The 10,328-nt window shown below is 32.8% G+C and overlaps 1 long non-coding RNA gene across 2 annotated transcripts in view; it reads right to left on the minus strand.

Moving 5' to 3' along the window:
* Positions 1-10,328, minus strand: part of LOC117173417 — a 143,742-nt gene that overhangs the window by 75,964 nt on the left and 57,450 nt on the right. The gene's annotated exons all lie outside the window — the stretch shown is intronic.

Raw genomic sequence — 10,328 nt, forward strand, 5'->3', positions numbered from 1 at the left:
ATCAGCTTTAGATGGCAAACACTTAGCAATTGTAGAACGATTTTCGTATTTTCATATGAACTTTCTAATTTTTGGACAAGAAATTGTTTCTGAACCTTTCTGATAATTTCTAAACCTATACCTTCCAGAATTTACATCTCCTTTAATCAGAAGATTTCTAATGGAATATCAGTATTAAATTTCAATGATAAAGTATTAATTACTAAAAAATTGCTCAAACTTAAATTTTCTGTTCAAAATCTTGGATAGAAACGAAACCAGCCTTCTCAAAAGGACACAGCAATTTATCTAACATGAAACTTACATATGTTCCTGAACAAAATAATTAATACACGGAAACTTTTATATGCAAGATGACGATCATATGATATAGTCATAGATTCATTCCAATTTCGATGACTAGATCCCTCACAGCAATAGGATATACCGGGATATCCCATTCATCTTGATTTTCTAAATCTTATCTGAGAAAGTTGAATATTCCGGAGACGTCCCTGGGATGTCCTGGATATCCCAATTTCCGCCTTCCGGGATATCTGACGAATTATCCCTTGGACAAGCTGGAATCATAACCTGGCATCGTGAGCTATTTTTTAAACACGCAGCAACCCTTCAATGATTGAAATACGTTTGATCTCACAGAATAGCAGGAAAATTTCCTACTTCTAATAATGATTATAAGGCATATTCATAATTTAACAAATATGACGGTTTCAATTTTTAATTTATCAACTGTATGAAAAATTTATTCAAACCATACGATTCGTGAAATTTCCGTTTATAATAATTACTCAATTTGAATGTTTTAAAATGCAAATATATTAAAACCTTTCAATTTAAATTCCTCTCAACATAAAAAATTTTCGATTTCGAAGGATTTACACTTATTTTCATTTTTCATGAGGTTTGACATTAAACAATTTGCCCATTGCAGCTTTAAATTATTTATATCCTAAAGCTACAAAAAAATACATTCCAGAATCGTAAGTGATTCCATTCAAACTATTTAAAATTAAATAATTTAAATTGAGAGGTTATACTCTACGATATTAAAATTTTTACAAATATTGCTAATATGCTTCTAATTCGAAATAAAATTGTGGAATAATAAACTCTTTCCATGCAAAATAGTTATGCTTAAGTCTAAACGCTTCTTTACATTTTGACATTGTCGACTTCTGACAAGTTTCAAACAAAATATTTTAAAACTATGACTATTAACACTTTCCCTTTAAAAGTGCATTTTAAAATGTTGTAATGCATTCAAAAAAGTAACTCCTCCTACCACCCATAATTGAACGTGATAATAAATAATATATTTCATTAAATTTTGTTAATTTTCTAAGTTACAGTAGATGTCCGATAAGTTGCCGTCCGATAAGTGTACACTCCCCTCAAATGTAATCACACGTGCGGTACGCAAACTAATTGTGGTTCTCCCACTAGGCAACACGTGATCACATTATGCACATTCACGCGCCATTGGCTTATTTCTAGTGTTTCTTGTGGTTGACTGTGTGCTACCGGCTAGGACTTGCAACTTAAATAAGTTTTGGATTTGTATGTATCAATACCAAAAAAATGCAAGACGATAAAAAAAGTGTTTAAAAGTTGGTCTTGCTGTTTTTTGAGTTTTTTAAAAAGGAACCGAATAGGGACCCAATGGAGTCTTTACGGGTACCTTGTAGAGGCTCCTTTCGGTTCCTTCGGTCCGCCAGGAAAAAAATTGAAAATAGAAGAAAAGTTTAAATTTTAGTTCTAACTGTTGTATTTTGTGTTCCAATATTCACTACATTCCAACCAACATTCGTTTATATTTGAAATAATGCATGTCATATAGGAAGTTTAGCTATTTAAGTTTTTCCGTGACCGAATTGGTAAATAAATTTTTTTTTATAAATATCATAAGTAGTTCTTTCTTTTTAAAAATTTTGTTTGTATTTACATAAACACTAAAAGGTCTGAAATTATACCTTGACATGGACATCAATAAAAAATGTGCTTCTAGTGATAGTTGGCTTAGGAACTGGAAGATTCGCCATGATATTCGTCAAATACAAATCACAGGTGAAAAGATGTCTGCAGATTTTGCAGCATCTGAAAGTTTTAAGCTCAAATTTCCACAAATAATGCAAGAAAAATGTCTGACTCTTAAACAGATTTTTAATTTCGATGAATTCGGAATATTTTTCAAGATGATTCAGGCAAAAACGCTAGCGGGATATGAAGAGCGACAAGTTCCTGGTTTCAAAGGCAGTAAATACCGGTATACAGTTGGTGTGTGCAGTAAAGTCGATGGCTCATGTAGACTGCCGTAAATATTGACTGGCAAGTCTAAGAATCCCCGAGCTCTAAAAAGTCTCTCTAAGAGCAACCTTCCAGTTTATTACACGAATCAAGAAAGTGCATGGATGAGTTCTAAAATTTTTAAGACGTAGTTTGAGGCCGTATTCGTACCAGTTGTAACAGCTTTCATAGGTGAAAAAAATTTATCACGCAGAGCTTTGCTCCTTCTCAATAATGCGCCGTGTCATCCTAGCAGCGAGAATTTGAAAGTAGGCGATATTCATGTGAATTTTTTTCTGTAAATACAACTAGTTTAATTCAACCTATGGATCAAGGTATTATAGCCGCCATAAAAGGGCTTTACAGATTAAAGTTGCTGTCAGCCGCTTTGGATGTCCAAGAAAAGGGAAATAACGTAATTATTTTCCTCAATGTCCTTAAATATCAAAAACGTCATCGACTGGATTAGCGACGCATGAAATGGAGAAAGGAATGATACTATCTTTAAATGTTGGAAACCTTAGCTGACTTTTTCGGTAATCTCTGAGAAGCAAGAGGTGGCACCTCCCAAACAAGAAGTACTATGCGACAAAGTCGTCTTGGTCCTTTTAAATAGAATACAGGACTATGATCATGTTTCTGTGGGCGCTGTAAAAGAATGCATCTATGAAGATGACAAAATATTTGGCGAAGTACCAACAGTCGCCCAAATAATTGACATAGTATACAAAACGAAAGAAGAAGACGCTGGTAACAATGAATTTAAAACTTATCGTGTAATTAACATTTTACATAGTATTTTCTTGTGGTAACATTGTTAGTTTATGGGACATCTGACAGGTCAACCCTGGCGGGCCGAAGGAACTGAATGGAGCCTCTACAAAGTACCCGTAAAGACCCCATTGGGTCCCTATTCGGTTCCTTTTAAAAAAAAAACTCAAAAAAACAGCAAGATCAACTTTTAAACTGTTGAAATTCGGATTCTACGTTAAATTATCTATTAGAAACTCACGGAGTAATCGCAATATTTTTTTTGCAGCGTTAAATATGTAAAAAAATGTCATTAACTCCTGCTGAAGGTGACTTCAAGCGCATCCATAATAGCTCAAGTAGTATGTTGTGCGCGAAGTTTAAAAATAAACTTCTCTCTAACTTGCATGACAGCGTTGTTGCCTGAAGTTTCCACTGCATGGCGCTAGCATCCAGACAAAATTCTTAAAGTTACCGACGGAACGCTTATTAACTGCTACTAAAAGAAGATGCACCTGAAGGCGTCTTAGGCCCATGTAAATGACAGGTATCTTATTAGTTAAAGTTTTTGACGCTACAATAAAAAGTATTGCGATCACTGCGTGAGTTTCTAATTCAAATTTTAACGTAGAATCCGAATTTCAAGAATTTAAAAGTTGATTTTGCTGTTTTTTTTTTGTTGAGTTTTTTAAAAAGGAACCGAATGGGGACCCAATGGGGTTTTTACGGGTACTTTATAGAGGCTCCATTCGGTTCCTTCGGTCCGCCAGGGAAGAACTTTGTTGCGAACACTTAGTGATATATAAATGATTTATTCAAGATCGTGGTCTGTAAAGGTACACTTACTATTGCAGGTTTTCTTTTTCTCTCTTTTTAATAATTAAATCTGCTTGCAGATGAAAAGCCTAGCACAACAAATCAAGAAAATGTGCCACTTATCATCAAACAGGAAGACGCAATTTCGGCGGCGACCAGATTGATATCAAATTTTCAACAAAATGGTGGAATGAGAAGAACTGAATTTGTTGTTTTTTAAAGAGTCAGAGATATATTAAAAAATGTGTAATTTCAGAAGACATAATTTAAGAATTCAAATGTGGTTCATGGATAAATAATAATTTAACATAAGTAGAGTAGAGTTAATCTGTAATTCAAAGTATATACTCGTACTAGATGTAAAAATACATAATGCGCGATGACATATTTAAAGGTTGCAAAACTTAGCTAGAAGCCACGCATATTTTAATCTTTAAGCTCAAACCAAAAAGTACACAAATTTTGTAAATAACTTAAAAGTATTATTAGATAGATATTCAGTAATTTGTGTAACTTTGTGGTTAAAATATATCAATATTAGCTGCAAATCGAAGGATGCATATAATTCTGATGTAAAAGACCTAGATGTAAAAGCCAGAAATCACAAACGTTTATGATCCTTGATAAGAATAACTAGAAAGATTTTATTTGATAATATATAAATACTTCTGTGTATTTTGAAAAAAATAAAGTTGACTTCAAACGCAATAAAAATATTTTTGATGTGGTGGTACCAATTCTAAAAAATAAATATCGCCAACTGAATTTTAAATCTTACACATTTTTTTTTCTTCTTTAATGACAGGACTAACTTTAATACAAAAATGCTATTTGAGAGTCAATTTATAAGTCAAGATATTTAGCTATGTACAAAATAAATGTTTTTATATACAATTCTAACCAGAGAAATATCAAATTTTTGGAATCACAAAGCGTTTACCATTTGCTCCACTTAAACTTTAGCGCCACGGCGCGTGCGTATGCGCGCATGAATAACCTCCAATGGAAGGGGACTTGTACTGTATAAGCATCCTTTCCCATAAATAAAGTCACTTTTATTTCCTGTTTTCCATCCAGTAGCCATCCTGACAGTTGATCCAAAAATTATTTACATTTCAGACTTTTCGTTGAATTTTTTATATTGTTCAAATAAACTTAATTTACTTATTAGAATACTGCACAATGTAGGATACGCTTAGTGAGAGGACTCAGTAAACGATGTGGAGATTACTTTAATATAATTTTTTTCTATAGATCTATTCTTTCTTATTATGAGTCAGTTATAATCATAATTACTGTCCTGAGTTTTGTGTTGAATTTACCTAATTATTATAAAAATGGAGGAGAAAATTTTTTTAATTTCTGCAGCTTATTTGAATACTCTCCGTTGTTGAAGCCAAGAAACAACCCACATATATGTATTAAATAAAACTGTTAATATGCGTATTGTACAAAAACTTGTAATTGTACTTACTAAAAACTAAGAATAAAAAAAAGTGAAACCAAACTTTGTTTAAGTCAAAATTAAAGTATGAGACCTATCAAATGCTGGAAGGTACATTAAACTTTGTCGCACTTTCATTAATGAAGATTAACAAATTAAAAAAAATACGCACACAAAAATAAGATTTTACTTTAATTGAAAATGAAACTCCTTGGTTGAAAGTTGAACTACTATCAGGTTTAAAATGAACATTTGTTGGAATTTCATAATTCTGGGTAAAAAATTCAATTGTTTAGTAGAATATTCAACAATTTAGTGGAAATTCAACTGTTTCGTAGAAGATTTGTTTTTATTATTTATTGAAAATTAAGCTGTTCTTTTCTTAAATGTTATTAGGGGCCATCCATGTATGGAAAATATACTGCAATGAGACAAGGTATATTCTAGGTATACTCGAACTTTTATATTGTGCTCGCGCACAATATAATTTTTATATTCATTTTTATTTTTATTATAATTTTTTTCACGACTTCTTCATGGACATCATTTCAGTACTCACGAAAATTTCAGATTCTTTTGTTTTCATAGTCAACAGTTCGAAACTCGTTGACTGGCTAACAGCTGTTAGTGCATTTTGCAACAATTTATCGCTAAATCGTCGAAAGTTAGAGTGAAAAAACGTCATTTTAGTACTCTTGAAACCCACGGGGGATAATTGTTTGAATGCTAAGAACTAACAATAAGTTTGATTGGCAGCTTCTCGGTGTGGCCAAAATGGACTGGCAAACTGTCAAGCATGTCGAAAATTCAAGTAAAAAACGTAATTATATTACTCTTCAAATCAACGTGGAATGATTGTTTGAATGCTAAAAACTAACAAGAAGTTTCACGGGCAGCTCCTCAGTGGTGCCAAAGTTGACTGGCAGGCTGTCAAACATGTCAAAAATTCGAGTGAAAGAACGTCAATTTAGTACTTTTGAAATTCATTGGGAATGACTGTTTAAATGCTAAGAACGGTGGTGCCAAAGTTAACTGGCAGGCTGTCAAACATGCCAAAAATTCTAGAAAAGAAACGTCATTTTAGTATTCTTGAAACCCATTGGGAACGATTGTTTGAATGCTGAAAACTAACAAAAAATTTGACTGGCAGCTTCTCGGTGGTGCTAAAGTTGACTGACAGATTATCAATTATATAAAAAATGACAGGATAAACATTAGAACAGTCATTTTAGTACTTCTGAAACGTATCGGGGATGATTTGTTAGGTGCTAAAAAGTAAGATCATAATTGATTGGCTGTTCCTCAGTGGTGCTAAATTTGACTGGAACACCGTCTAGCATGTCGAAAATTTTAGTGAAAAAACGTGATTTTAGTACTTTTTAAACTCATTGAGAATGATTGTTTTGGTACAAACAACTAACAAAGAATTTGACTGGCAGCTCCTGATTAGTTCCAAAGTTGACTGACATTAAAATCAGCAACCGAATAAAAGTTTTGTCCTTTTCACTAACTAAAATTTTCATCTATAGGATACTTCACTAAAACTAATGTGTATATAAAAAAAAGAAACTACAAAAATCTCACTTTTTAAGTAAATTCACAGCTCACAACAATGAGTTTCAAGAGTACTAAAATGACGTTTCTTCACTTGAATTTTTGGCATGTTTGACAGTCTGCCAGTCAACTTTGGCACCGCCGAGAAGCGGCCAGTCAAATTTTTTGTTAGTTCTTAGCATCTAAACAATCATTCCCAATGGGTTTCAACAGTGCTAAGATAACGTTTCTTCACTCGAATTTTTGGCATGTTTAAAAGCCTGCCAGTCATCTTTGGCACCACTCAGGAGCACCCATTCAAACTTCTCGTTAGTTTTTAGCATCGAAATAATCTTTCACCGTGGGTTTGAAGAGTACTAAAGTGACGTTTATTCACTCGAACTTTCGACATTTTTAACAGCCTGCCAGTGAACTTTAGCACCATTTAGGAGCTGCCACTCGAACTGCTTGGTAGTTCTTTGCACCTAAAAAATCATCCCCAATGGGTTTCAAGAGTACTAAAATGACATTTTTTCACTCTAACTTTCGACGATTTAGCGATAAATTGTTGCAAAATGCACCAACAGCTATTAGCCAGTCAACGAATTTCGAACTGTTGGCTATGGAAACAAAAGATTATGAAATTTTAGTGAGTACTAAAAGGACGTCAATGGAATTGTCGCAAGCTCCCGGATATTTTGTACACTAATAAGGTCTATATTTTCATAAAATATGTCCACGTGGACAAAGTTCAAGGGGGATGGGGGTTGTTTGTCCAAATTCCACGGCTGTCCACGAGGGGGGGGGGGGTCAAAAATGTGAAAAATTGTCCACGTGGTATATGGATATTAGTGACCTATATAGGACAGATGATGAACCGGAAGTGTTGCGTAGTAGTTTCCTATAGCAAATACAGATGCGCAGTTGGTATTTTTGTCTATGCGATTGCCTAGTAGTAGAAACAGGTATAGCTTCTTATATGGATTCTAACGTAGGAAGAAGGAGCCGATACCCTTACTATAAAATCATTCAGGATTCTATAAATGATCCTATGCAGAAAGCTGTTTCATTTCCTAAAGGTGGCATCTATACTGACCTATATAGGTATCCCTATATGGGATCCTATATAGGTCACTTATAGGATCCTTATATATAATCCTATTAGTGACATTTACAGGCACCTATATAGGTATTTGCAGTAGGGATTAGAGGTGCCCAAAGTTGTAACGCATTTACGTTACCGTTATTAAAATATAATAAGTAACGTGTTACCACTAACATTGCTATAAACATTCAATATAAAAGTATTCAATAAACATACATAACCTATACAATAAAATTTTATAATTTATACACATAACTATACAATTATATGAATAAGTCAATTAAGTTAGTTTATTCACCAGGATGTAACCTTTTAACCTGCTTTCTCAAATTGTAATCTTGTGTATAATTAATTTCGAAAATAGGACAATATGCGGCCATATTAAAAACAAATAAAGAAAACACTTTCACATTAAGCACTCACAACTGAATCACTTTTGTCTTTGATCTGTGCTAAATGCTCCGACAGAAGGCATACATTACGCACACGCAGAATCAAACGACGAATCTTCTACAAAACAGTTTAATTTCTATTAATTTGTTAAATGTTCTAGGGAACAATTGGATTTTTCTACCCAAATTATAAAATTCCAACAAATGTTCATTTTCAAACTAATAGATCTATTTTCAGTTTATAAAATGGATTTTCACCGAAAAAAGTGAAGCTTAAAGAAGCTGTTCAATTTTCGATTAGGTATTTCAACTTCCAACCAAGGTGTTTCATATTCAATGAAAGTAAAATCTTATTCTTGCATTTCTGTGAAAAAAATTTATCTTGAGTAAAGTTATATTTGCAAAATAAATTAATGAGAGTGCGGTTCATTCAAAAAGAAGAATTTTCAACCAAGAACATTAAGTTTTTACCGCGCAGAGAAAGGGCGGGAAGTTGCAATGCCAGCGGCAGACGCTTGTCAGCCGAGCGACTCAGCTATAGCAAATATTGTTATAGTAATGACGAAGGCGAACGCGAGAAACAGAAATTAACGTTCGGTTTGAAATTCAACAACTTTCAGTGTGCGCCCCAGCCCCATGATAACTTTGCTAATAAAAACATTTTCTTAAAATTTAAAAAAAAATTGTTCAACATAACTTCACGACAATACTTACAAAGATGGATCCGTTACAAAAAGCCAAAGGAACCGAAAGGAGCCTCTACAAAGTACCCTTAAAGACACCACTGAGTCCACTGACTCTTAAAAAAAAACATCATCGGAAAAAGGAAGAATTGTTTCTAAGGAGTATAAACTGAACGGACTAGATGTGTGCAAAACTCCCCCCCCCCCACGAGTTTCATAACAACTTTTTAAATTTTGTTGCAAAATAGAAAATACAAATTTTGATCAAACAAAATAATGAAAAATAAAACACTTTGTTTCGTGGTCTACCTATGCAAGTTAAAAAAAAAGACTAAATTAAACAAATGTGTGCATACAAAAATTCGTTATTAATCATTTTTTAGGGAACGCGTTGTTTTTATTCTTCGTTTTAATCTTAAAAAAGCATTAATAATAAAAATTTAACTTTTTTAATAAAAAAATAATTTATGCATAGAAGGTGAACCATGAAAATATGTCTGTTTCAATATGATGCATATAATGAATTGTAATAATAATATAATAATGTAATAATTGTGTTTGAACTTAACGATTACTAAAATAATTAAATACAGTCCATAATGAGTTGAGATTTTGTAATAAATTAAATGAGTTGCCCCCTTTCATATTTGTAAGCGAAAATGGAATTATACTTTTTACATGAATAAGTTGATCTTGAAACTCCATCAAGATACGTATAGGCACCATCGAAAGTTAAGTTTTAAAGAAGGAACCTAAGGGAGACTCAGTGCGGTCTTTAAGGGTACTTTGTAGAAGCTCCTTTCGGTTCCTTCGGTCACCTATGGCTGTTTCCGGTCAAAATAATTGCACTTCTGCGTTCAAAAATCGTTCAATTAAAACATAATTCTTTCCCTTCTTTTTCATGTCTTATAGCTTACAATTGGTAAAATTTATATAACAGGAACTTTGTTATGCATTGCTTGATTTGTCCAATTACAGTATTGAAAACGCTAACAGGAATTTTCATTAGAAGGAATGCATCTGAAACTTTAAACTGTACCATTTCGTGAAAGTTGAAAATAGAAAATATAGTTGAACTCCATTTAATGAAAAAATTCTATGATTAAAAGATTTTGCTACATTCTATTTTTTACATGTATATTATTGAGCATTTGATGGAAACTGTTCCCAGCTACAAAACCTTTAAAACGTCACTTATAAAACTTGTAAGTTTGAACTTACAATTACCAGGTGTATACATATGAAACCGGTATTTTTTCAAGAAAAAAACACATTTATTTCAAGAGAATGATAACAAATATTTTATTCAAAGTATGCGC

This window comes from Belonocnema kinseyi, chromosome 5 (genome assembly GCF_010883055.1).
Source record: "Belonocnema kinseyi isolate 2016_QV_RU_SX_M_011 chromosome 5, B_treatae_v1, whole genome shotgun sequence".
NCBI classification, from domain to species: domain Eukaryota; kingdom Metazoa; phylum Arthropoda; class Insecta; order Hymenoptera; family Cynipidae; genus Belonocnema; species Belonocnema kinseyi.